The sequence below is a fragment of the Eublepharis macularius genome, chromosome 5 (genome assembly GCF_028583425.1).
Source record: "Eublepharis macularius isolate TG4126 chromosome 5, MPM_Emac_v1.0, whole genome shotgun sequence".
In the NCBI taxonomy this organism is placed as follows: domain Eukaryota; kingdom Metazoa; phylum Chordata; class Lepidosauria; order Squamata; family Eublepharidae; genus Eublepharis; species Eublepharis macularius.
This window is the reverse complement of record NC_072794.1, coordinates 166,604,409-166,631,735: the sequence shown is the minus strand read 5'-3', so window position 1 is coordinate 166,631,735 and position 27,327 is coordinate 166,604,409. Positions and strand designations below refer to the sequence as shown.

The 27,327-nt window shown below is 44.7% G+C and overlaps 1 protein-coding gene across 2 annotated transcripts in view; it reads right to left on the bottom strand.

Moving 5' to 3' along the window:
- RGS19 (regulator of G protein signaling 19) overlaps positions 1-26,982 on the bottom strand; it is a 95,140-nt gene extending 68,158 nt beyond the window's left edge. Inside the window, exon 1 of one of the 2 annotated variants that reach the window (XM_054979953.1) lies at positions 26,908-26,982. The gene's annotated coding sequence lies outside the window, so the exon portion shown is untranslated. The remainder of the gene's footprint in view (positions 1-26,907) is intronic. The other variant, XM_054979954.1, reaches the window with a different exon arrangement.
- Positions 26,983-27,327: the final 345 nt, after the last annotated feature.

Here is a 27,327-nt window from a genome sequence, read left to right as displayed (position 1 = left end):
ATACTAGTCAGAGTAAACAATGCTAAGGTACATGATGGACCAGTGTTAAGAGTTGGGAGGAGTCTCAGGGCTAAGCTATAAGAGACGAATTACACGAGGAGGAGCACGTGAAGGGAGTCGCAATGTTAGCCGGGAAGTTGGGTTTTAAAAGAGATCAGAAGGCTTTGTCAATTTCCCCTCTCTACAGAGCCAGGGAAGATGGCTGCTCAGAGGGTTTGTTAATTTCCTCTTTGCCTCCAGAACCTGTCAGTTTCACCTCCCCTTCTAGGAGGCAAAGAGGAAATTAACAAACTCTCTGAGCAGCTATCTTCTCTGGCTCTTCCCTGGCCTCCCCAGCACCTCAATCTGGGGAGGGGGTGTAGGGCAGAGCGGCGGGTCTGGGCATTGCCCCCTCTCCAGCCCCCGGATCACAGTGGGGAAGGACTGGAAAAAGAACCTCCTCAGGATACAGTGAAGCTTCCCCCCATTAGCATGCCAAAACCTGGGAAACTCTTACAGGATGACTCAGCCCAAACCCACCTTCCTGAGTAGATATAAATTACCTGCTAACATCTTCTCCACACATTGACATTGAGAGATCTCTTGTCTTTCGGTGCTACACCTCTGAAGATGCCAGTCGCAGGTGCTGGCGACATGTCAGGAACTACAATGCCAAGACCACGGCCATACAGCCCAGAAAATCTACAACAACCAAATGTAGCTCTCCTCGAACCAGAGTATCACTGAATTAGAGCATCCCTGAGAGACGGCCATCCAACTGCAGCTTAAAGTCCTCTGGTGCAGGAGAACCTATTAGCTCCTGAAGCAAGTGGTTCCACTTTTAAACAGCTCTTACCATTAGGAAGTTTCTCCTTGCCCTTGGAAGCAAGACAAAACTACTTTGCTCCATCTTCGGAGCTCCAGCCCTTTAGCTATTTGAAGCCAAAGCCGCCTCTTCGTGCCCAGCTTTTTCACCCTTTCTGTTTGATGTAAGGCAGCTTCAAATATGTTCCCAATTTGAATCTTTGCCACCTAACAATTAAAAACATTTTTTCGTCCTGTAAACGCAACAGCTGCATTCTCCCCCTGCCCCACACTTTTCCTTTTTAAATCAAAGCACAGCAGGCAGAAATAATAACTGCACTTATATACCGCTCTTCTAGACAGATTAGTGCCTCATCCAGAGCAGTGAACCAGTTAGTGTTATTATTATCCCCACAATACAGCTGGGGAGCTGGGGCTGAGAGGAGTGGCTTACCCAAGGCCACCTACTGAGCTCATGGCAGTAGTGAGATTCGAACCAGTAGAGTGCCGATTCGCAGCCAAACCGCTTAACCGCTGTGCTACAGCATTAAAGAAAGAGTGCATTAAAGAAATAGGATTCCATCAGCCCAACTATGGGTACCTTTAGACAATTCTAATCCACACCTTGAGAATAAATCTATCCAAACTACTTGCCCACAAAATAGTTCTTCCTAGACATCTGACCTGCTAGCTATTTCTCACAGACTTGGGAGAATCTGCGGTATAAGGGCTATTGAATTCAACTTCTTTCTGCCAGGAAGCTCACTTAGGTAATTTTAGGTCAGTTGCCTGCACTCTTTCTCTATCTAAATTACCTTGATAGTTGTTTTAAAGACAAGAGGAAGGCGTTATAGCACCATGCTTCAAGCAAAGGCAAAAACCTAGACAATGAAAGGGGGGTGGGGAATCTTGCATTCTTCCATTTACAAACACTCAGGGGTCATTTTGTAGAAAAAGAGCTGGAGGAACTCATTAGCATAACTCATTAGCATATGCCATGCCCCTTGCCATCACCGGAAGTGTCATTAGTATAACTGATTTGCATATGCCACACCCCCTGACATCACCTATTCTGGCTGTTTTGGACCAAATCCTGGCCATTCAGGGATGAAATTGGGCCCAAAATGGCAAAAAGGGGCTGAAAATGGCTGAAAGGGGCCCCAAAATGGTCAGGATCAGGCCGCTGATGAGCGGAAGAGTGATCCACCACCCGTTAGAGGCCCCCAATCCAGGCCAAAATGGGCCCAAAATAGCCAAGAGTCAGGTGGGCGGGGCTACCTGACATGTGACCTCTTTGGGGACCTGCTGGAACTGTGTTCCTGTGACTTCCCCCTCAAAATGAGGCATGCAAACACTCCTCCTAGTTCACCTAGAGGTGATTCTTATGTGGTAACAGGTGATCAGGTAAATGGCTATGCTACCATTGTGCTGTTCATTCCAGAGACACTATTTTTATTGTTGTTGTTGTTTATAACACTGAGATCCAAAGCGGAATACATACTGCTAGTGAACACAATATCATCAATAGCGAAGACATTCACAGAGCAAAAAAACCTATATGATCAATCTCTTTAGCAAGCGTGCAAAAGTGTCATTTCTGGAGAATGACAATGCCCTCGGCGAAGGGAGTTAAGATCTACATGAGAAATTTCTCTCCGTTCCAGTTCAGATTTTGTACCGCCAGAACCCATCCCCAGAAATACTCTTGTACTAAAAGGGGATTTTGTTCCTCTCTATTCCTAAATATGCATTCTGAATTCCCTTGTACAAGGTCCAAATTCTAATTTTAGGTGACAAATCTGGCTTATACTCAGGGAGGATAAAAATCAATGATTTTTTAAAAATTTTTTAAAAAATTTGGTTGCCGGTGGAGTAACGGATCAGATTCAAGGTTCTGGTATTGACCAAGAAGGCCCTGTTGCGGACTGGGACCAGCATATCTATGGGACCGTCTCTCCCCATATATTCCCTAGAGGACACTCCGATTAGGGGACAAACAGCTGTTGGTGGTGCCTGGTCCCAAGGAGGCCCACCTAGCCTTGACTAGAGCCAGGGCCTTTTCGGTCCTGGCTCCCACCTGGTGGAACGCTCTGACTGCAGAAATCAGGGCCCGGCAGGACCTATCTTTTCGCCGGGCCTGCAAGACTGAGCTGTTCCGCCAGGCATATGGCTGAGGCTGGGCCTCTGCTGGCCTGGAAAAAGGGGTATATAAAACCCTCCCTGTGAAGGCTGTCCACCATCCTGTTTTAAATATGTTGTTTTTAATGTACATGAATTTTTAATTCTATTTTTAATATGTTGTTATCCGCCCTGAGCCCGCTCGCGGGGAGGACGGAATGCAAATCTGAATAAATAAATAAAAATCAGATTTTTAAACATTTAAGATTTTTTAAATAAAATGTTTTTTGAGGGAAAATCTATCTAAAGGTAGTTTTCTGTTTAAGATACATTATAGTTCAAAAGTTATCATCATGAAATAAGGATTAGTTTTTGATTATGTAGCATGAGGCTGTATATTCATGCAATGTTTAAATTTTTTGGTAAACGAATTCCATCACAATGTTATGCTCTTCCAGAGGTTTCTGTAAGATTGGACATTTTTTCTAGCTAGAAGATATTATCACAGATGCTTGGTTTTACAGTTCTCAAAACTGTGAATTTGTGTCTGCAGAGTTCACAGGTGTTTTCTTCACACCAAAAAGGATATAAAATAAACATACACAGTTGAGAAAAAGACCTTAATCCCATTGTTCCTTTACAAATCTTGTTACAGAGAACCAACCCCTTACCTCTTAAGTGCTAAATTTCAAAAAATTCAATAAATAGAAGATTGTTGGGAGTAGAATAGATCTGCACAGGAAGCTAAGCACGAGGAGTCTTTAAGTAGAAAAGAATGAGTCTTAGTCTTACTGACTAGTGATTTAAATCATGATTTAAATAGATTCCTTTAAATCAAATCCATCCTGCTTATACTGAAGTGAAGCCATTTAAATAGTTCTGATCATATATAGAATCATAGGGTTGGAAAGGATCTCCAGGGTCATCTAGTCCAACCCTATCTAGTCCACTTCCCCTATGAAGAAAGGTTTAAGCGCTTGGGGCTCTTTAGCTTGGAGAAAGGACGACTGAGGGGTGACATGATAGAGGTTGACAAGATTATGCATGGGCTAGAGAAGGCAGAGAAAGAAGTATTTTTCTCCCTTTCTCACAATACAAGGACTCGTGGGCACTCAATAAAATTGCTGAGCAGTCAGGTTAGAATGGATAAAAGAAAATACTTCTTCACCCAAAGGGTGATTAACACATGGAATTCACTGCCTCAGGAGGTGGTGGCAGCTTCAAGCATAGACAGCTTCAAGAGGGAATTGGATAAACATACGGAGCAGAGGTCCATCAGTGGCGATAAGCCACAAGGTATAGATGAAGCTCTCTGTCTAGGGCAGTGAGGCTCTGTAATCTTGGTGTTGGGGGGGGGGGGCAATCAGTGGGAGGGCTTCTAGTGTCCCTTCCCCACTGGCAGACCTCCTGAGGGCACCTAGGTTTTTGGTCACTGTGTGACACAGAGTGTTGGATTGGATGGGCCATTGGCCTGATCCAACATGACTTCTCTTATGTTCTTAACCCCCTGCACAATGCAGGAAATTCACAACTACCTCCCTCCGCCCCAAACCCCCAGTGACCCCTGCTCCATGCCCAGAAGATGGTAAAAAACCTCCAGGATCCCTGGCCAAACTGGCCTGGGGAAAATTGCTTCCTGACCCCAAGGTGGTGGCCGGCATTACCCTGAGCATGTAAGAAGGGGCCACGAGAACTAAGCACTGATGTAACCCTTCCTGCCCTCCCTCTCAGGATCTTCCTAGGTTCATACATGAACATATGAAGCTGCCTCATACTGAATCAGACCCTTGGTCCATCAAAGTCAGAATTGTCTACTCAGACTGGCAGCTGCTCTCCAGGGTCTCAGGTTGAGGTCTTTCAAATACCTACTGCCTGGTTCTTTTAACTTCAGGTGCTTGGGATTGAACCTGAGACCTTCTGCATGCCAAACAGATGCTCTACCATTGAGCCACAGCCCCTTCCCAGTTGCTTAACTGCACCTAGCAGTCGGTGGGATTCCACCACGCAGCCTCTTCGTTACAATTTCTGCCTTGCCTGTTCCTAACTCAGGATGGGATTTTATCAACCAGTTTCCTATTAGGGTCAACAACAGAAACCTCCAGGAAGAAAAAGGAGAAACAGCAGGATATAAATGTAACAGCAGGATATAAATATAATTAGCAAAAGACAGGAGATAAACTTCATTAAAAGATCAAATGTATTGAAATGTGTTATATCTGCTGAGTTAACCAGAATAATTACTTTCGTATGAGTTGCTGAGTTTCCCAGGCAAAGATTTTTGTTTTGTGAATATTTTTTTCAGATCGTATTAATTACGGGAAAAATGTCAAAAATTATTACACAAAATCCATCTAGACTCGTCAGCAACGTGAGACACAGTCAGTGTTAACATAAACAAGAGTCCTAAATCCTGGAAATCACACAGACCAAGAGATTTCCGGAAACTCTGAAGCCACAGGATAAAAAAAGGAAGTTTATGCAACACTTTATAATCAAACCCAAACTTTTCTTTTACTGATTGAACAGAAAAGGCATCATTTATAACCTACTCAGCATACAGAATTGTATTCTTTGGCATATTTAGGGAATTTAAAAGTATAAATACCTTCATTTTCTATAAGATCTACAAGTATACCCAAGAAAGAGTTGCAAACTACTTCACCGTATTCTGCCACAGGATATATTTTGAATTGTTGCTTTCTGAGAAGTAGGAAAAATAAAAGTTGGAGGTAGAAAATACATTCTTTACCAAACAAAAGAAAGTATATTATTTGGACAGAAACTCTCTCATAGAGTCACAATAGTTAGGACTGTTGAATGGATAGGTAAGATTTATGAATATTCATCAATGGCCGAATTAACTACTTATCTATATAACAGACTGATAGCTGAATTTGGGGGGAAATGGAAGAATTTCTTTGTCTACTTAGGCAGAAATCTACATTGCAGTAACTTAGTATAAAGACAGGAAGATGAAACATAGGGAATAAAAAAAAAGTTGATATTATAGTTTGTATAAGTAACCTAGGAGGGAGAAGAAGAGCTATTACACAATTACCTTTAGTTATGGCAAATTTTGAATGTATTTTCCTATTAGTTGAACGTAGTTTTAAATACGGTGCTTGTATAAGTCTCAAACTAATTCCAAATGTACTGTTAATATAAATTAGAATAAGTCTCAACTCTATTTCAAATGTAGTGTTTGCATAATCTTCTATTATGCACTTTCTATTTTCGTATCTTTTCTTTTAAAATACAATGTCTATAAAATAAAAAATAGGACTGCTGGCATGTTTGGATATTAAACTAAACTGTAACAATCAAAACACCAAACTCTTTAATACTGGTTTATGATTAAACACATTATAGCATACTGATTGTTGACAAAAATAACATGCATTTAAACAAAAAAACTACCTTGAAACCTGTCTACAGTCTATGAAGGTTGCCCACCCGCCTTGCTCACCAAAATTCCCCAGTTTTTCCATTGGAAAAGTTGAGAAAGCCTTCAGACAGTTTTCATATTGTACATTTGGGAAGAGTGAAATTCTTTATAAGATAAATGAAGATGGGTAGCTGTGTTTGTGTGTAGCAGTAGAAAAAAGCAAGAGACCAGTAGCACCTATAAGACTAACAAAATTTTTGGTAGGGTATGAGCTTTCTTGAGTCACAGCTCTCTTCTTCAGATACAGCTAGAATGTGAGTCTATCTGTCTTCACACGGTTGATGGATTTCAGTAAATGTGGTGCCTTCTATGGAAATAAAACAAGATGAGTAGCCGTGATGTCTGTCTGTAGCAGTAGAAAAGAGCAAGAGTCCAGTAGCACAACAAAATTTTAATAGGGTATGAACTTTTGTGAGTCACAGCTCACTTCTTCAGATCAGATATCTTAAGAAGTGAGCTTTGACTCCAAAAGCTCATACCCTACCACAAATTTTATTAGTCTAGTGTTATAGGTGCTACTGGGCTCTTTATAAAACAAGTTTTTCCTCTCATTTAAAAAGAAAAAAAATCACAGGAGAATTTGTTCAGTGTACTCCAAAACTTCCCAATTTTTCTACTGAAAAAAATGAAAAAGTCCTCAGAGTTTTCCACATCTTACATTTCGAGTGTGAAAACTCTTGGCTTAAGAAGCATTTCACTCATTCTAAAAGAGAAAATATTTTACAGGAGTTTTTCTTTTCAGTACTCCAAATGTTCTCATTTATGTTAAATTTGTTTTTAAAGAAATCATTGGAGGGAGGGAACTTTTTCCACCAAACTTTTTCTGTCCCGTCCCCCCCCCGTCCTGGCCTTCACATCTCTATGGATACACACACACACACATCTCAGCCCTGAACCATCCTCTTTCTGTAGTTTTAAATTTAATAGATTAAAAGGCTGAATTATTTGAAGGCTGCGTTCTTACAGAGGTAGAAAATATCCTCCGCAAGTCATTTCAGGTTAATGAACATATATTGTAATTTGAAAGCAGTTGCTGAAAACCGGAACTAGGAAAAATAGAAAGGACACGATGTATATGACGCCAGTCTGGATTTTTCCATGAAATATTTTCTACAATTGGGATGCAACTCAACTGAATGGTCAGACATAATGAAGGGACCACCTGTGATCTGACGTAGGTTTGCCAACCTCCAGGTAGTGGCTGGAGATCTCTTGGAATTACAGCTGATCTCCAGGCTGTAGAGATTAATTCCCCTGGAGAAAATGGTTGCTTTGAAGGATGAACTTTAGGGCATTATATTCCACTGAGGTTCGTCCCCTTCCCAAACTCTGCCATCCCAAGGCTCCACCTCCCAAATCTCCAGGAATTTCACAACCAGGAGCTGGCAACCCTGATTTGACCATTGAGCAACATTCCGTGAAGCCCCTTTTTTGGAATGCACCGAAGAGTTGGCTGACCACCCAGTGAAGTGGCTTCTTGGAAAAATTAGAAATCACAAAACTTTCTGGAAAATTCTCTAAATGCCCTAAATTAAGCGTAATCTGATTTAACATTTACCTTCATTTACATTCAGTAAACAAATGTTTTAAAATACCTGTTTGGGCATTGGGAGGGGGAAGGAAAGTCGGGTAGAAAAGAGATGTATTTTTCCCATGTTGCCATTCTCCTCAAACTTCTGCTAGAGCTACTTAGTTGCTTACCTTACTCCTAAGTAGACCTTTGGACCTGAATATGGAAAAGATTTGATTTCTGAATAAAAGTCATTTAACCAAGGACCTGTGTCTTGCTATAATGATCCAGAGATCTGTCTGCCATATCCTGTCATCCAGAATCTGTATTAATTGTATGTTCCAAAAGCAACAAATACTTGATCTGAAATATCTGAACGGAAACCAATCAAGTGTGGTTTAAATATTATATTCAAACAAATTCAAAACTTTATGTGGAATTGTTATTATTTCTGTGGAATTATTTTTACGGAAATGACGATAATGGTGATGAGAGGCAGTGTGGTGTAGTGGTTAGAGTATCCGACTGGGCTCTGGGGGACCCGGTTTATAATCCCCTCGGCCATGGAAGTTGTTGGGTGATCTTGGGACAGTCACTCATTCACCTACCTCGCAAGGTTGTTGTGAAGATAAAGCGGAGGCGAGCAGAATGACATATGCCACTTTGGGTCCCCATTGGGGGGAAAGGTAGTGTATAAATGAACTAAATATTTTTTTATTGGAATAATACTTTTAAAAATCTAAAAGCAATATAGCAGTTACTTCCTTTACACTGAATATTATTGGGGGGGGGGGGAGCATTAACACGCTAATTTTAGCACACCCAAAGCTCTGTGCAAGTTATGCCCATCAGCCATGGCATCATCTACTTCACAGAGAATAAAGTGTCCACTAGCACCTTTAAGACTAACCAAATTTATTGTAGCATAAGCTTTCAAGAACCACAGCTCTCTTTGTCAGATGCATGGAGGGTATGAAGAAACAGGAGAGAGAGACGTGGTTCTTGAGCTGTGGTTCTCGAAAGCTTATGCAACAATAAAGTTGGTTAGTCTTAAAGGTGCTACTGGACTCTTTATCATTTTGCTACTACAGATTAACACGGCTAACTCCTCTGGATTCATAGAGAATTTAATTCTTATCCACGGAAGTCACTGGGACACCTCGCCTACCAATTCCATATTCCCCTTCCATCAGTTTTCAAATCAATAAAACATAGTGAACTTTCACACAATTACTCATCATCTGAAAAACATTAATTACAACTTTGAAACCGCCCAGCTTGCCGAATATTGTATTGGCCACAGCATCCATTCGTCGTTATTAACTCTACGAAATAATGAACTTTTAAAAATGGAAGATTTCCCACCCCATATCTGGCACAGACTGTGGTGTTGTAAGCGGCTGAAGCATTCAAAGCACTCACAGACTGAGAGCGGGACCACAAGTGACAAAAGGCACAGATTGGACACTTGTCAGCTTCCCTCAAGTTTTGATGGGAAATGTAGGCAGCTTGGCGGAATGTTGGACAAGTGACAGTTGAAAAGCCCATTGGGCAGCAGTCGGAGAGCCAAGCTGCGAGACCAGGATGCCTACATTTCCCATCAAAACTTGAGGGAAGCTGACAAGTGTTCAATCTGTGCCTTTTGTCACTTGTAGTTCCGCTCTCACTTTTGGCCGTCACTCCATCTTAGCTTAACCAACCTCACAGGGCTGTTGTGAGGATGAAACAAGGAACAGGGAACTGTACAGTACCCTCAGTTTCTTGGAGGCAAGGTAGGATAAATTTTATTTATTTAAATATATTTAATCCGCCGTTATCCCAAACTAACTGGGAACTCCTTCTTCATCCCTGCTGAAGTCAGAGTTCCACACTCCAAATTTAGTAGCAGGGACACCCCTCAGGCATGCAACGTTTTCCAGAAAACTTCTACCTACCTAAGTAAACCACAGTTATTTACCCAAGGAATTTCTGTCCTCCTTTTTCCATTTTTACAAAAGTCTGCAAGACAGCTCCTAAAACAAAATCCACATTTCTTTATCCGATACATTTTTTTAAATCCTGCTCTTCTTTAGGAATTCAAATGGTAGACATGATTCTTCACTCCTCCGTTTCCTTCTCACAACAACCCTGCAGGTAAGTTTTAAAAAAACAAAGTAATGCTGAAAAATCTACATGAAGAATGAACAAAAGCCACTTTAGGCCTTGGTTATCAGAAGCACAACGCAAACGCTTAGAGAAATCAAAATGCCTTGACGTATAAAAGATAGAAGTGTTGGTGTCAAACCAAAGTTTCCCAGGAAGGAGTTTCACAAACAGGATGTTACTATTGAAAATGACCCCATCTTGAGTCATCTCTCTCTCCTCTCTCTCTCTCTCTCTCACACACACACACACACACACACAAACACAACTCAGAGGGCCTTTGAAACAGAACGAACTTCAACAAACCGGCATTTCATATGGAAGCAAGCATTTTTGCAGATGCCCTAGCCCAGGGTTCCCCAACATGGTGTCTGCCTGTAATTTTCTTGGCACCTGCCAAGCTTTTCAGAAAGTGAATGGGGCTATTGTAATGCATTGCTTGTAATTGGCTGCTCTCATTTCATTGGAAAGATTTCCCGCTGGATCAGGTGGATTGGTAAGCACCTGAGCTTTCGGCATTCCTTCTTCCAGAAGGTATGAGGAAGGAGGTATTCTGTTTGGCTCCACCTCCTGCAGAAGCCATTTTGGGTTTGGCTCCACCTCCTGTGGCAGCCATTTTAGGGTGGAGCTCTCAACCCCCTCCTCAAAATTCCAAAGGTGTCTGCAGGCTCAAGAAGCTTGGGGATCCCTCCCCTAGCCTGCGTCTCAGAGGGCTGTCAAGGCTGCACTTTTGTATTGGCTGAACAGTGTCTCCCGTTTGCATCCCCAAACGCTACACACACATGCAAACACAACAGATGCTGTTTTTATTTGCTTACTTCCCTTTCCTCACCAAGACTCAAGGAAGATTACAAAATTTTTAAAAACCAAAAACACAATGTAACATAAACAGTATACTGCTCCATACAGATTTGCCCGATAATAAGAAAACCAAGTAGGCCTTAAGCTGCTTTTTAAAAAAGGCTTCCCTTTTTCGCCTTGAAAAGGAACTTAAAAGAAGTTCCACGGCGCTGATCTTGTGGCACCGTATCCAGGTATCAGATAAGGCTGAGATGGCCCGGGACTACTCATGGGTCCATTGTATTTGCTACGTGGAGGAGGGGCCTCGATTCAGTCTTGCATGAAGCTCCATAAGGGATTCGATACCAGAACTTTCTAGAAGTATAGGTTTGTAAAATAGTAAAGAGTCCGGTAGCACCTTTAAGACTTAACCAACTTTATTGTAGCATAAGCTTTCGGGAACCACAGCTCTCTTCGTCAGATGCCTCTGACGAAGAGAACTGTGTTTCTCGAAAGCTTATGCTACAATAAAGTTGGTTAGTCTTAAAGGTGCTACTGGACTCTTTACTATTTTGCAACTACAGACTAACACGGCTAACTCCTCTGGATCCATAGGTTTGTAGTTACTGTAACTTGTTCTGTTGTTAGTGTTCTAATTAACTAGTGCTTTAAAATAGTTCACCGGTTTTGACAGTATTTCCCCAAACGCTAATCTTACTTCCTATCTCTTGTGAAATATGTTATATGAAAAAGGAGTCTGATATTTGGTGCAGCAGTGAAAAGGGGCTTCCAAGATGTTTTAATTGTGTACAATATACAAAAACATGCAAATGCAATCTTCTATGTATTGTCGAAGGCTTTCACGGCCAGAGAACGTGGTCGTTGCAGATTTTCCAGGCTGTATAGCTGTGGTCTTGGCATTGTAGTTCCTGACGTTTTGCCAGCAGCTGTGACTGGCATCTTCAGAGGTGTAGCACCGAAAGACAGAGATCTCTCAGTGTCACAGTAGAGATCTCTGTCTTTCGGTGCTACATCTCTGAAGATGCCAGTCACAGCTGCTGGCGAAACGTCAGGAACTACAATGCCAAGACCACGGCTATACAGCCCGGAAAATCCACAACAACCAGCAATCATCTATGTTTTAAGAGAGAATGGAACTCAAGCCACAAAAACTGAAGTTACCTGAACTTAACGCATTTTCTTAAAAAAAAAAAATCATTATTGTTTTCACTGGCCTTTGAAACTTGGTAAATATATGTGGTTTTTTTTAAAAATTGTCTTCCTTCCATTTTCTACATCTCTGCAAGAAAGGGATGTGACTAACAGCACAACACAAGACAATAACCATGATAAAGACAGCCACCCACGTACCCTGAAACCTGGCTGCATCCGAATCAGCAAGTCCAATCTCTGTTTTGCTTTTCTGTCCGACTTCTCAATGCCCCAAGGCAGGCTTTCCAACCTGCAGGGTTCTTAAACAAATCCAATCTGAGATGCAGCGCTCACATTTCTGAGAAGACAGGTGCAGGGCTCAGAACATGTCCCAAACGCACATTCTCTGTCCGAAAGCTTCCTTTGCTCTGATCATCGTCAAGGAAGAACCAACTGCATACGATGCCAGGATCAAAGAGCGGATCCCCTGATGTGCAATTTAGCTGTAAAAAGCTGCTGTGCAGTATGCAGGGGAGATGAAGAACAGCGGTACAGTGCTAAAGAAAAATGGGGTTAATTCTTTCCCCTCACTTGCCTGATCTAAACTAGCCCCTCCAAACAAAACTCCCCATATTTGTATTTAGTCAATAGCAATGGACAGTCATATTGCAAACGCAATCGGTGTGTGTTTTCAACCCGACATGATAAAGCATTCACAACACCATAACTACTTCACTACACTGGATTTTACGACTTCCCAGGAGTAAATGCTAAGTAACTCAATGCTTAATGCACGGCTGGCCATATTCATTTCGTGGGCCATTTTACTGCTCTTTGCTTTGCAGGATAATACCCTTTTTGCTGTATGTGAAGCTGCCTTACGCTAAATCAGACCATCGGTCCATCAAGCTTAGAGTCTCTCTACATGAGACATCTGACACATGAAGAACACGTGTTGGGCAATGCAATGGTAGGCAGGAAGGGTAGTTTAAAAAGACAGAGCCAGCAGCAGGGCAAAGGCTTTGCTATACACTGGAGCTGTGTGACGGGGCTGTGAAATGCTAGAAGGGAAACTTCAGCCCATTATCACCTCTCCAGGTCCAAGCTCGGCTCTGGAAGGCAGCTCCAGTCCATTTCCAGTTCTGGCTGCCCTCTGCTTGCCATCCCACACAGTTTTAGACTGGAGAGGTGAAATTGACAGAGCCTTCTGGGAGGAGAAATGAAATTGACAACCCCTCTGAGGAGCGATCTCTGCCAGCCCTGTCTTTTTAAACTACGGTTCCCCGCTAACATTGCATCTCCTTACACTTGATGAAAACGTGACAAGGCATCTCATGTAGAGAGACACTTAGCATTGTCTACTTAGACAGGTAGCAGCTCTCCAGGGTCTCTGGTAGAGGTCTTTCACATCACCTGTTACTTGATCCTTTCTAACCAGGACAGAACCTGGAAACTTCTGCATGCAAAGCAGGGGCTGTTCCACGGAGCCGCAGCCCCTCCCCAATAAAAACTGAAGTTAAACTCATAGAGAATACCAGAAGTCTACTCTTAAAGCGTTCTGCAAAACGTGCCCATTGACAGACCCAGACAGTAATCTTTAAGGGGAGCTATGGTAGCGCATCTGCTTTGCAAGCAGAAGGTCCCAGGTTCAATCCCCGGTATCTCCTGATAAAAGGATCAGGTAGCAGACAAAGGAAAAGATCCATTCCTGAAATCCTGGAGAGCTGCTGCCAGTCAGAACAAAAAAGACTGCACTCGATAGGCCAACGGCTTACTCAATATGAACAACTTCATATGTTCAAATCTTCCCCCATGCACAGGATTGGGCTCATGCGGACATGCCAGGGCAATATATATTTTTTAAAAGAAGCAAGGCTATTTTTAAAATAGATTCCAAAAAAAGCAGGAAAAATTCCTCTTCTCCTTCCACGTCTTGCTCCAGGGCACAGGCATGGGGAAGAGCGTACTTTGCCAAGACCCCAGGGGCTGGCGAAGGCTGTGACTCCAAGACAACCATATGGTCTATTTGGGTCATTTTCAAAACATAAGAGATATTTTCCTTTCGTGACTCACAGGATTGCATATTTGTGTTTGTGCGTGTGTGTGTGTGTGTGTCTGCCTTAGGAGTTTGGATTGGGACCCGTGTAATGATACTTGTGTTTTGTTGCACATCCAAGATTCAATACTTGGTTGGCCAACAGTTAACACTGGAGGGAAGGCAGCATGGTACAGCCCAATCAGATCTCGGAAGCTAAGCAGAGTCAGTAGTTGGATGGGAGACCACTGAGGAAGACTCTGCAGAGGAAGGCAGCGGCAAATCACCTCTATTTCTCCTTTGCCTTGGAAACCCCTTAACAGGGTTACCATAAGCTGATTGTGACTTGAGGGCACATATGTATGCACGGTTAATGGCAGTACAATTTGTGTATTGTTTTAACAAAATGAAAAGCAATGTACGCATATTGTCTCGGGTAAACTTACAAGAACCCTGCAAGGCATTATCACCCCCCTGGTGTGGAAAGGGGATGGCTGAAGCCGGATAATAGCTGCTTCCCTAAGAGTGCAATCCTAAAATGAGTTACTCCTGTCTAGGTAAAGGTAGTCCCCCTGTGCAAGCACTGAGTCAATACTGGCCCATGTGGGGGACATCGCATCATGACATTTTCTTGGCAGACTTTTTACGGGGTGGTTTGCCATTGCCTTCCGCAGTCATCTACCTTTACCCCCAGGAAAGTGGGTACTCATTTTACCGACCTCGGAAGGATGGAAGGCTGAGTCAACCTTGAGCCGGCTATCTGAACGCAAGAACAAACCAATCGAGTAGAAACCTACTCGATTGGTTTGTTCTTGGGTGAAGGAGCCTCTTGTAGCTAGGCTATCTGAATCTGGCTTCTGCCAGGATCGAACTCAGGTCATGAGCAGAGCTTGGGCTGCAATACTGCAGCTTACCACTCTGTGCCACGGGGCTCATTACTCCTGTCTAAGCCCACTGAAATCAACAGGCTTAGATTGGAGTAACTCTGTTTAGGATTGCCCTGTAAGACTGTTCATGGGTCTAAGGCCCGATTCAAACCAAGGCCTACCTGGCTCACATGATCAACCAATAACCTCATCTATACCCTGCCTATCTCCCCCGTGGGTACTCAAAGCAGTGAACACTAATCCTTTCTCTTCCATCTTATCCTCTCAACAACCTAGTGAGGTAGGTATTGATTAACACATACAAAGCTCTTCACGGCCTTGGTCCATCATACTTACGGGACTGCCTCTACACCTATGCTCCTCCACGGCAGCTCTGCTCATCTGAAAAGGGTCTCTTGCAGGTGCCACCCTGCACATGGGTGAAATCAACAGCAGCCCATACACGGGCTTTCTCTGTGGTGGCCCCCACCCTGTGGAACAGCCTTCCCGAGGAGGTCAGGAGAACCCCCCACTCTTTCCGCAAATAATGCAAAACGGAATTATTCAAAAGGGCTTTTTACTCAGCTAGGAGGGCTGTATTGTAGGGAGGGGGGTCTCACAGATCTTCGCTAATGAGTTAAGGACCATAGACTGCACCACTATGTTGCCTTATGTCCTATCAGGTATGACCCTACTGGGTAGTTCTATGTTGTCGAATGCCAGTCCTAGAATGGCTTATGTTCCATTTCAGCAATTCTGTATTGGATTCTTGCTCATGCTATGTCTTCGTGAACTTGTACTTATTTACCCTATGGCATAGTTTATGGAAATGTCCTTGCTATTGATTGTACTAATCACACTAGGTAATCCTCCTTGGGTCTCAGTGAGAAAGGCGGACTATAAATGATATAAACAAATAAACAGGTTTGGCTGAGAGTATGTGACTGGCCTACAGTCACCCAGCAAGAGGGAGGATTTGAACCTGGGTCTCCCAGTTCCTAATCTGATATTCTAGCCACTACCACCACACTGGTGCTCTCAACTTTACCTAGTGTAGTAAAATCAAGCCCGTCTCAGCCCGGCTCTCTCATCCCTGCAACATACTCCTCCTTGGAGTTTCAATCATGCGGCCGTTTGCAACTTCTCATTTTCAAAGCTTTTATTTTTCAGTGGATGTGGAGGAGCAAGAACTTTTTAAAAATTTGATTTAAAATTCAGCAAATGGCTCCTAGAAAGGCGGACGGAAGAGGAGACTGCTTTGCTGCATTTTATTTATTTATTTGATTTGATTTATACCCCGCCCTCCCCACAGATGGGCTCAGGGCTGCTAACAACATTTCTAGCTGATAGAAAAAACATCCAACATCCAATATTGGAATTCCAGGAAAAAATGGAAAGATTTCTTTATTACGTAGCTCGAAGTTAAGAAAAATTAAGAACAATACGGAAACAGATTAATTATGAAATAGAGACCTTAAAGATGTTGAGTGTGAAATATGAAATAGATGACAGGTTAAAGATTATTGATATGGAATTTTTAGGGATGAGGAATTAAGGAGAGGGAGAGGAGAAACATTCCATAAATTAGTTGTGCTGCCCTATATTCTGAATATACTTTTCTGTTGTAGTTCACATTTAGTATTTTGTATCTTGTATACGTTTCTATGCACTTTCTATTGCTATTTGTATTTTTCTTTTCAAATAAAATTCTAATTTTTTAAAAAAAAATAAAAGAAATGAAAAAACATCCATGGCAAAGAGTTTTTGGTTGCAGATACAATAATTGATTCAGAAGATATTGAAGATTAAACTTCAGCTGAAACCGGGGACTTTTCTGTTGGGAAAACAGCCAGTTGGAAAAAAGCTTTAGAACACTGTTTTTATACTTTATTACAGCGGCAAGAGTATTTTATGCACAAAAGTGGGAAACTACAACATTGCCTACAGGGGAGGAATGGTTGACAAAAGTTTTGGAGTTTGCATCAATGGCAAAACTTACTGCATTGATTAGAAAAAAGGACATTAGTTAACTTCTTGACTGAATGGAAACCGTTAATAGATTTTTTGCATGAAATGGATAACAAGGATTTGATGACACCTGCATTTATGGATTAAGAAACATGAACAACAGAAAAAAGAGGGGTTTTCTGACCAACCTAGAATAAGTGTGACTCTAGAAATGACATATACTTGTTGCGGAGAAAATCAGAACTCAACATGTAGTGCAATCTGGGGGGGGGGGGGTTCTTGTTTTCTTTTCCCTTTTCCTTTTAATTATATAGATATATGTATTGTTAGTGTGTCATGTTTAGAACTGTATGTTTTTTTCTTATTCTCTATGTTTATTGTTTATTATGTTATGGTGTATAGTTTATAGTTTAAATAAAGAAAAATTTTAAAGGCAAAGAAAAAACATCCATGGCTAACGTGGGGTGAACCCTTTAGCATCACCGAAGCAAGCAACGAAAATGCCCAGCGACCCAGAGTGAACTTCTTTTACACTTTTATACATTAAAATATAAATAAAAATTACAATGAAGGGAAGGAGGAAATGTGCACATGATTTCTGCTCTCTGGAGGGAGGACAGGATAAATGACACGTCTATTTATGAATAGCCTGCAGTGAGAGATGAGCTGTAATCACCAACGTGGAGGGCATGATAGAGAGATGCATGCGCCCTTGGCCGACTGAGCAGCCACACGGTCCTGACAACCACATTTAAAGTGCTATTAGATCAGCAACAAAGAATTGAGCTAATTACACAAGTGACTGTTCCCTGGGAACCATCCCTCACAATAGTTTTACAAAGCATGGACAAAGCAAGAACACATGGAAGTGAGCCAGTTTGGTCTAGTGGTTAAGAGCGGCAGGACTCTAATCTGGAGAGTCAGGTTTGATTCCCCACTCCTCTGCTTGAAGCCAGCTGGGTGACCTTGGGTCAGTCACTTAAGAGTGGCAGGACTCTAATCTGGAGAGCCAGGTTTGATTCCCCACTCCTCTGCTTGAAGCCAGCAGGGTGACCTTGAGTCAGTCACTTAAGAGTGGCAGGACTCTAATCTGGAGAGTCAGGTTTGATTCCCCACTCCTCTGTTTGAAGCCAGCTGGGTGACCTTGGGTCAGTCACTTAAGAGTGGCAGGACTCTAATCTGGAGAGCCAGGTATGATTCCCCTCTCCTCCGCTTGAAGCCAGCTGGGTGACCTTGGGTCAGTCACTTAAGAGTGGCAGGACTCTAATCTGGAGAGCCAGGTTTGATTCCCCACTCCTCCGCTTGAAGCCAGCTGGGTGACCTTGAGTCAGTCACAGCTCTCTCAGAGCTCCCTCAGCCCCATCCACCTCACAAGGTGATTGTCGTGAGGATAATAATAACGCACTTTGTAAACCGCTCTGAGTGGGCGTTAAGTTGTCCTGAACGGCAGTATATAAATCAAACGCTGTTGTTGTCGCTGCTGTTATTATTATAAGTCCCCTTCTTCCCACATGCCGAAGTTGCTGGTTCTGAGCAGTTATCATGTGTAGTCACTGCAGCGACTGCCTGCCCACATTTACACATTCCTTCTGTTCCTGTGCAGAGATGCTTGACCGTACAACACAGGGCCAGTAGATCAAAAATATGCTAGATCTGCCTGGGAAAATTTGCATGGAGGAGGAGAGACCAGAATTGTACCAATACACAGGAAGTAAGCCCAAATAGTGCTGCTAGCCAGGGCTTTTCTTCTGGGAAAAGAGGTGGTGGAACTCAGTGGGTTGCCCTCGGTGAAAATGGTCACATGGCTGGTGGCCCCGCCCCCTGATCTCCAGACAGAGGGGAGTTTAGATTGCCCTCTGCGCCACATGGCGCAGAGGGCAATCTAAACTCCCCTCTGTCTGGAGATCAGGGGGCGGGGCCACCAGCCATGTGACCATTTTCAAGAGGTTCCGGAACTCCGTTCCACCACGTTCCAGCTGAAAAAAAGCCCTGCTGCTAGTAATTCCAATGCTCGCCTCTATCCCCTGGGTAAAGAACCAACCCTGCATGCTTAGCAAAGCGATCTGGCATTCCGTTGTTTGGCATGTGTGCTGGGGATTGCTAAAAAGCTTTCTACAGAGCAATGGGGTGGACAAGGGGCTGCTCTTAAATGTGGGGGGAATACACTTTTGAAACCCTGACTCTTGAAGAAAGGGAAATCAAAGGATCCTCCTAATTCTCCTTATTGAGCCTTGGAAGATCAGCAGTGAGGGAACGAGGAAAGATCTTTAAAGATGTCTCTCTGGGGACCAAGATCAAGATAATCCAAACTATGGCATTCCCCATTACTATGTATGGATGTGAAAGCTGGACAAAGAAGAAAATTGCCAGGAAGGAAATTGATTCATTTGAAATGTGGTGCTGGAGGAGAGTTTTGCAGATACCACGGACGGCCAAAAAGACGAATAAGTGGGCACTAGATCAAATCAAGTCTGAATTCTCCCTAGAAGCTAAACTGACAAAACTGAGGCTATCGTACTTTGGTCACATCATGAGAAGACCAGATTCTCTGGAAAAGTCAATAAATCTGGGAAAAGTGGAAGGCAGTAGGAAAAGAGGAAGACCTAAAATGAGATGGCTTGACTCAATAAAAGAAGCCACGTCCTCCAGTTTGTAGGATCTGTGCAAGTCTGTTAATAATAGGAGATTTCGGAGGTCTCTCATGCAAAGGATCGCCATAGGTTGGAGGCAACTTGATGCACATAGCACACATAATTCTCATTGTTACTAGATGAACCTATGGGGGCAATAAAAAGGGAGGATGCCATTTATATGTGGCTGTTCTGGGCAAAACTGGTACACCTGACAACATATGACTATATTCAGATATGAAGTGGTCAACTGGCTGGCCCGTTAATAAGCTACTCCACCCACTTCACAGTCTCTGCTGACATTAGATATCGGTCAATAGGTGCTTTTACAATGGCAACAGAAGTCGGGGATACGGTGGGAATAGAAAAAACATTTTCTAGCAGCAAAATACTAGGGTTTCAGTGAAAGGGGGGGGAATGCAGTTTTCCCACAACAGAAGGACACCAAAATGAAAGAAGGGGCACATACATTCCTTGCAAAAGCCACTAAATGGAAAAGGAGTTGAGGCCTTTTTGTAAGGATATTCTCTTTTATGTTACATTTTCTGAAAATGCCTGGTAACAAATCACTCAGAAGATGGCTGCAACCACTTGTGCATGCGAGAATTATCAGACAAGAATACACAGATTCTTGTCTCAATATTCCTGTGCTCCTGTGGCATTCTTGAGTGCGCCATATCTCGACTAATTACGCATGCAACCTCATTTCCTACGGAACGCACGGCTGTTGCTAGTACGCACTGACTTCTGACATGCCGCGTGGTCCAGGAACCCGTCACTGCACAAGGACGTTTATTTTATTTACTTATGTTATAGTCCGCCTTTCTCACTGAGACTCAAGGCGGATGACACAGTGTGAGAGCGGGACCACAAGTGACGCCTGACACAGGTTGGACACTTGCCAGCTTCCCTCAAGTTTTGATGGGAAATGTAGGCAGCTTGGCGGAATGTTGGACAAGCAACAGTTGAAAAGTCCATTGGACAGCAGTCAGAGAGCCAAGCTGCGAGACCAGGATGCCTACATTAACCATCAAAACTTGAGGGGAGCTGACTAGTGTCCAACCTGTGTCAGGCGTCACTTGTGGCCCCGCTCTGTCAGTCAGTACAATCAATGGCTGGGACATCCGATGAACCAGGGGTCCCCAACATGACAGACGGCACAGCGCTGAAAGAATATCAGAGCAAGCAGCCCAATCTACCTTACAAGATTGATGTGAGGATAAAACAAGAGGATGGGTGACCCATGTACACAGTTCGAAGCTGCCCGGAAGAAGACAAAACCCAGACTGAACTAAACTGTTTCATAAATCGCAAGTATGGTATTTGAGTTAAAACAACAAACAGCCTAGTGGAACCTTAAAGACTAGCACATACTGGAGAGTCATTGCTGTACTCAACCGGCAGATTATCTATATTACACGAGAATACAGACTATGGGGAGATGTTATCACACAAGGAAGGTCTGAAGGCTCCGCAGCGTGTGCGCACAAGGGAGACATTACATTATTACACAGAGCTCAAGTAAAAGCAAGGTCCAGGCAACGAGGAGAACCTCATTACAAACAGAGAGGCCCGACTGGAATGGCTGAATGGTGTACATAAGATAATTACTCTCTGTTGTGAGCCGGGCCCTCCCAGTTCCTATTGAGGCCAAGTCTGATGGGATCGAATATATGAATGAGTGCTAACTCCACAATTTCACGCTGCAGCCTCCTCTTGAAGAATCCTGTTCAGCAGCTTGCAGTTATACCACCAAGACTGAAATGCGCCCCACCGTCGCCCACCCCACGATTTGAGCATACCCATTTTTAACGTCTGCTCGGTGTCCCCTCATTCTCTCGGAAAGGGACAGTCCAGGTTGGCCGGTGCAAATGTGCGAAGAGGGCAAGCACATGACGGCACACATCACATTAGAAGATGTGCCGGAGAATGAGCTCCTTGATGTAGCTGGATCCAGCACCACTCAAATACTTTGCAAAAACACTCTTTGTTTTTGCAAAGGAGGTGGGTTAAGGGGTCTTGTGAAAGGTCTTACAAAAGAGGGAGGGGGGGATTTGAGGAGAGATGTGAAGCAAGCACAGGATTAGTTCCTCGACTCACATCTCCCCATTGAGTGTTCCTGTGTCACTTATAAACAGCAGCTAAACATTTCAGGGTAGAGGGGGAAAGCTCACGTTGTCATTGCTGCCCTATACATTCTCTTCCTCACTGAATGTCTCAGACAAACATCAGACCATACCGGTGACTGCAGGTTTCTGGAAAATCTCTCAGTACACCAAGAAAGCCAATATAATTAGCATGCTTGACATAATTAGTTAATTTTAAAAGATGCCGTGTTAATTTGATAGGCCGGGTGTGTGACAGCAGCCAAGCAGATGCCCCAGGCAGCAGACTGCAAACCTATCTCTCGGCATCCACCTTACGGCATTTAGAAGTATACTGCCCTTATACATGGAGGTTCCATCTACCTAGCCTCCTTGAACCACAGGAGCAATGAATCTCTTAAGTTGCAAACTCGTGTGCTAGGCCATCTTCCAGTCCTCTTCCAACAAGTGTTTTTTTAGGGGAGGGGGGAAGCAGCCAAGCATTCAGTAGCGTCAAGGGAAATCCCTCTCGCTGGCTTCTTAATGACTTTTTAGAAGGCAGTCTGAACACCCGAGCCGGAACAGATGACCTGCCTGCCTGAAGACGCTCTCTCCGAAAAGGGGCAAATCAATTTTTCGCAGGCCGAGAGGCTCGAGAAGGATAAAAACACCCCAGACATCCTTCAATCCCTGCCGTCCTCTGCAAAACCTATCGATTACAGCCGCAGTTTGTCTAGCAATGGGGCATTTTACGGCCGTCAACATTTCAAAGGAGGGAAACTCCAGAAATAGACCGTCTGGTCAGCAGAGTTCGAGGAAGCTGGGACACCCAGAGATAAGGAGATCTATTTTGGGTGTTGAGCCTGCTGCTATAAATCAGAGGCTATCGCTTCTCGGTCAACCAATCGCCCACCAGGCTCTCGAAGCTACTTGCTCTGGCCCCTCAGATGGCTTCGGAGGGGTGAAGGGGACCCTGTCTGTAGGCTTACAGCAACCGTAACAGATGCTTTAGCAGCCCACTCATAAGGGCCAGATCTGTATTATTGTATTTGTATTTTATTCCATTTATACCCCGCAAGCCGGCTCAGGGTGGGTCACAGCAAAAATAAATCATACACAGAAAAAACACATATTCAAACAGGTAGATCACATAAAAACAACAGTTAACGGTGTCAATCAAATCCAAAGTCCGTAATAAAACCGAGATGGATTCCCCAATCACATCTAGGGCGAGACGGGACTACAGGGTCGGAGGTTTGTATGCAACTCTGGCAGGCAAGCCCTTCGTCCACATGCAACTGCAAACCTACGGCATCTTGTTTAAAGGGGCTGTGGAGCATGCAATGTTTGCGCACCTGCGCAATGCCACCATGAGCTACGGATGCAAACATCACATGGGTAGATGCCGAGGGCCCAGAGGTTGGGCAAATGGCAATGATACATAAATCAAGATGAATGAAATCAGGTCCCAGCGCTGCCACTCCCATGCCCAGACACCCATGTAACCCTCAATCTGGGTTTTTCCCACCGGTTGGACCATTGCTGCTCTTTCATCTCCCACCCCATGCAATGTTTGGTTAGGGCTGGGCAGTGTGGGCTGCCATCTAGAGTCGTTTGTAGCACTGAATTGTATGTTTTTATGGTTTTAATGCACATTTTAATGTATATTTTAATACTGATGTTATCGGCTCTGAGCCCGTTTGCAGGGAGAGTGGATTATAAAACCAATCAATCAATCTACTATTCTGAAAAATACTTCCCAGTATTTCCTGCAGGTTTTCAACTGAACCTCATGTCTGTTGGCCATGACAAACTTCCTCTGGGGCGAAGAGAGGGAGGCATTGATACGCCTCCTCAAAACACGGGGGACCGCATAAGAAACAGAGACTGTCCTGGAAGGGGGATGCTCTTCCAAGCTGCCTTGGCTGATCCTAGCATGCCTAAGGGTGAGGGATGAATGTTGATCTCTCTACCCGTCAGCCTTGGAGCAAGGAATAAGGGAAGGCCTGGAGCAAAGGGGCGGTTGCGGTGGAAATACCTCGCCTTCTCATCTTAATACCCCCTTCCCTAGGATATCACAGTTATATCTATCCATTAAATCAGTGTTTTCCAAACTTGTTTTACATGGAAGGACCCCTAAATCAATTTTCCGAATCCCGAGGAATCCCCACCAATGAAAATGTTTACAGGCCAGAAAAAGCTGACGGAGGGGAGCAGAGTTTAATTTATTGTCAAGAAAATGTATTTGTCAAGAGCTGTGAATGTCTGTGAGTGAGGTTACGTCATTAAAAAAAAGTCCCTGTCTTCGGCGTATTACCTAACCTTTTTTTCCCAGTTATCAAAACGTCAACTTTCAATGATCAAAATATCAAATCAAACGAAAGTTTACTCCAACAGCAAAATAAACTTCACATCCGAAGTCAAGATAAGGTTTGCTTCAAGTGTGATCTTTGGGCTTGTTTAGTTTTGCACCAGTGTTGAATTCTTGGCTGATTTCTAGCGGAACCCCATGGTTCCATGAACCCTGGTTGTGAAACACTGTGTATCTGTCAGGCTAACAGTCTCGAATAAATCCTCCTGCCTCCAGGCCCTCAAGTGCTTTTTTAAAAAAAGGGAAAAGGATGACCTACAGAGACCCACCACCCAAGTACCAAAGGGAGAAGAGCAGAAAGGCCGGCTCCACTTGCTTAGACGGGATCCTTCCACACCCAGGCTCTGTGCTTACAACAGACAATAGATGTCTGATTTCTAGGTAGGTAGACCACGATAATCCAAACTATGGTATTCCCCATTACTATGTATGGATGTGAAAGTTGGACAGTGCGGAAAGCTGACAGGAAGAAAATGGATTCATTTGAAATGGGGTGTTAGAGAAGAGCTTTGGGAATACCATGGACAGCCAAAATGACAAATAAGTGGGTGCTAGATCAAATCAAGCCTGAATTCTCCCTAGAAGCTAAAATGATGAAACTGAGGCTCTCATAGTTTGGTCACATCATGAGAAGACAAGATGCTCCTGAAAAAGTCAATAATGGTAGGAAAAATATATTGTCGATGGTAGGAAAAGTGGAAGGCAGTAGGAAAAGAGGAAGATCTAAAATGAGACGGCTGGACTCAATAAAAAAAGCCACGTCCTCCAGTTTGCAGGGTGTGAGCAAGTCTGTTAATGAGAGGGTGTTTTGGAGGTCTTTCCGTCATAGGGTCGCTATAGGTCGGAGGCAACTTGACGGCACATAACGCACGCAGAATGTACTGTCACACCTACATAAGGCTACCCCCTGCTGGGGTTTTCAAGGTAGCAAGCTAACAGAGGTGGTGTGCACAGAGGCCTTGGTCTTCTCCCATCTAACTACTAACCAAGGCTGACCCTGCTTAACTTCGGAGATCTGAGAAGATCAGGCTAGCCTGGGCCTTCCAGGTCAGAGCACCTGGTTTCTATCAGAGGGCAAAGAGAGTTTGCCACTTGCCTAGGATGCAAACCTCACGCGAGTGGCATACTGCACAGCTGCCTTTCTCTGCGGGCCGGTGAACCATTTAGATTAAGGCTGTCTGGCGTTAATGTGAATCTATGTTTATAGACTGGCTTTTAACGGAGTATACTATGCTACAAGTATAGAAGTGCTAAATTTATAAACTGCAGCTACCAGCCAAAGACCGGGGAGGGGGGCACATTTTTAGACTGAGGGAAGAATCCCAATCTCTGAACTGAAAATCTTCCAAAAATGCATCGAATGAGACAATTCGTAGTGCAGAATTTTAAAAACTGGCTCAACACACCCTATTCTACTGAAATCCCAATCCTACCGGTCTATGGGATAGTTGAGGAACCGGGGCATAAACGATTCTGGTCTCTCCATAGGAATTTACTCCATATTAAACCTCATTGCAAAATCAAACCTTTGTACTTTCCAAATCTAAACAGAACCCGTAAGGCACGTGTGTCCAAATGCTACACCAACGTGTACGGAGCTTTCTTACCCTAAGCCAGACCACCGGTTGATGGATGACGGAGCTCCCTATCTACCATCACCAGTTCATCTCCAAGGCCTCACCCAGGGCTTCCCCAGACCAGTTTACCAGCCATCCTCTCGATGGGAAAACGCCCCAGATTCAACCTGGCACTTTCTGCCTGCATCCTGGTCTCTGGCACAGATACGAAGAAAATCCACTAATAATCTAACTGGATTTGCGAGGGAATGCAGCAAGCGATAGGCGTTCCCAGCGCAGGCTGGTTTTTGCGAGGAAACCCTGGGGTGGGGGAAGGGGAGGGAAATCCCAAACCCGATTCCCCCCTGCCACAATTTGCACTCGGAACGGGAGATCTCTGTTGTGCATGTACGGCAACCATCGTCCTATTAATAATAAAAAAACAGGGAATCCCTCAGTCCAGTAGAGGAAGCCAGCTCTTGGGGGGGGGGGAAATCTCTGCAATCCAGAAGGGAAAGCCCCACACTAGACTCTGGCAAGGGAAAGCCCCTCCATGGTCTCCCCTCCCCCCCCCTCAGATTTGCAGTAAAGTAAAAAAAAAATTGCATGCATGAGATGCTAGCTAGCAACCAAGAAAGCACTGCAGGCTCAGCTCGGAGGGCGAAGGGAAGAGGGAGCGCCCTGCTGGTGAAGGAATTCTTTTTTATATATATTTTTAATTTTGGAGAGGGGGGAAATGCCTCGTGCAAGGACGCCCGGCGGCGTTTGCCACGCGACACGCCCGGCGAATCCCCGGGTCAAGGATGCGCGAGGCCGGGCAGGGATGCGCCCGGTCGCTTCTTCTTCCCCGGCCCCCAGGCCCCCCAAGGCTCGATCCCAAGGCAGGCTTCCCTCTCCGCTTCCCCGCCAGCCGCTTCCTCCAGGCGATCCCTTTTGCAAGCTGCTGGCACATGGCTTTCATTAAAGGAACGATGCCCCCCCCCCCAAGGCTCGGGTGCCCTCCCTGCATTCCCCCCCCGGGACACTTTCCCTCCCCCCCCCACCATTGCAATCCGATCCCACTGCCCCCACTTGATGCATGCGGAGGGGCTGGCCAGGCAGCCCCACTGCCAACTCTGCACCCGGGGAAGCCCAGATTTGCAAAGGGAGGGAGGGAGGGAACGGGGGGGGGTCCCCACAAAGAGATTCACCGACGCCTCTTTCATTCACTTCTTCCCCCCACCCCCAGAGCAGAGCCGTGCTGCGGTGCAAGAAGCGAAGGCGCACAGGAAGAGGATCCGAGGAGGGGAGGGGGGGTTGCAAGACTGTCTCCTCTCCCCCTGCCTTTCTGCCCCCCCTCCAAGGAAAGACCCTCTCCCCCCACCCCCTTACCCCGCCCGATCGCCTCCCAAGCCGCTCCACCGGTTGCAAAAAAAGAGTTCCAAGATCCCTTATTTGTAAAAAATAGAAAGGGGGGGGATTACTCACGTTTTGGGCATCCGAGGCCCCCACAGCCTCCCCACCGGCTGGAGCGCATCGGTGCCTTCCTCGCCCCCCTCCTCCTCGCCTCTTTTTTTTTAAAGCTCCAGAATCGACACCCTTGGAGGAAAGGGGGGGGGGAAGCAAGCTTTAAAAAAAAACCCTAGCTGGCAGGGTCTCCACTGCGCACGCGTCCCCCGGCCCCAGCGATTGACTTCCTAAAGCAACTGCACTTCCTCGCGTCGAGCTGTACAATCCCCCCCCCTTTGCCGCCAGCACCGCGCAGGACCGAGCCGGGGGGGGGGGGACTTTGCAAAGCCCCTTCACACGTGCATGCGGGTCAGCCGCCCAAATGGGCTTTGCAAAGGCCGAAGGAGGCTTTGCAAAAGGGCTCACGGCTGCACGGCATCCCCGGCCGGCCGGAGTCGC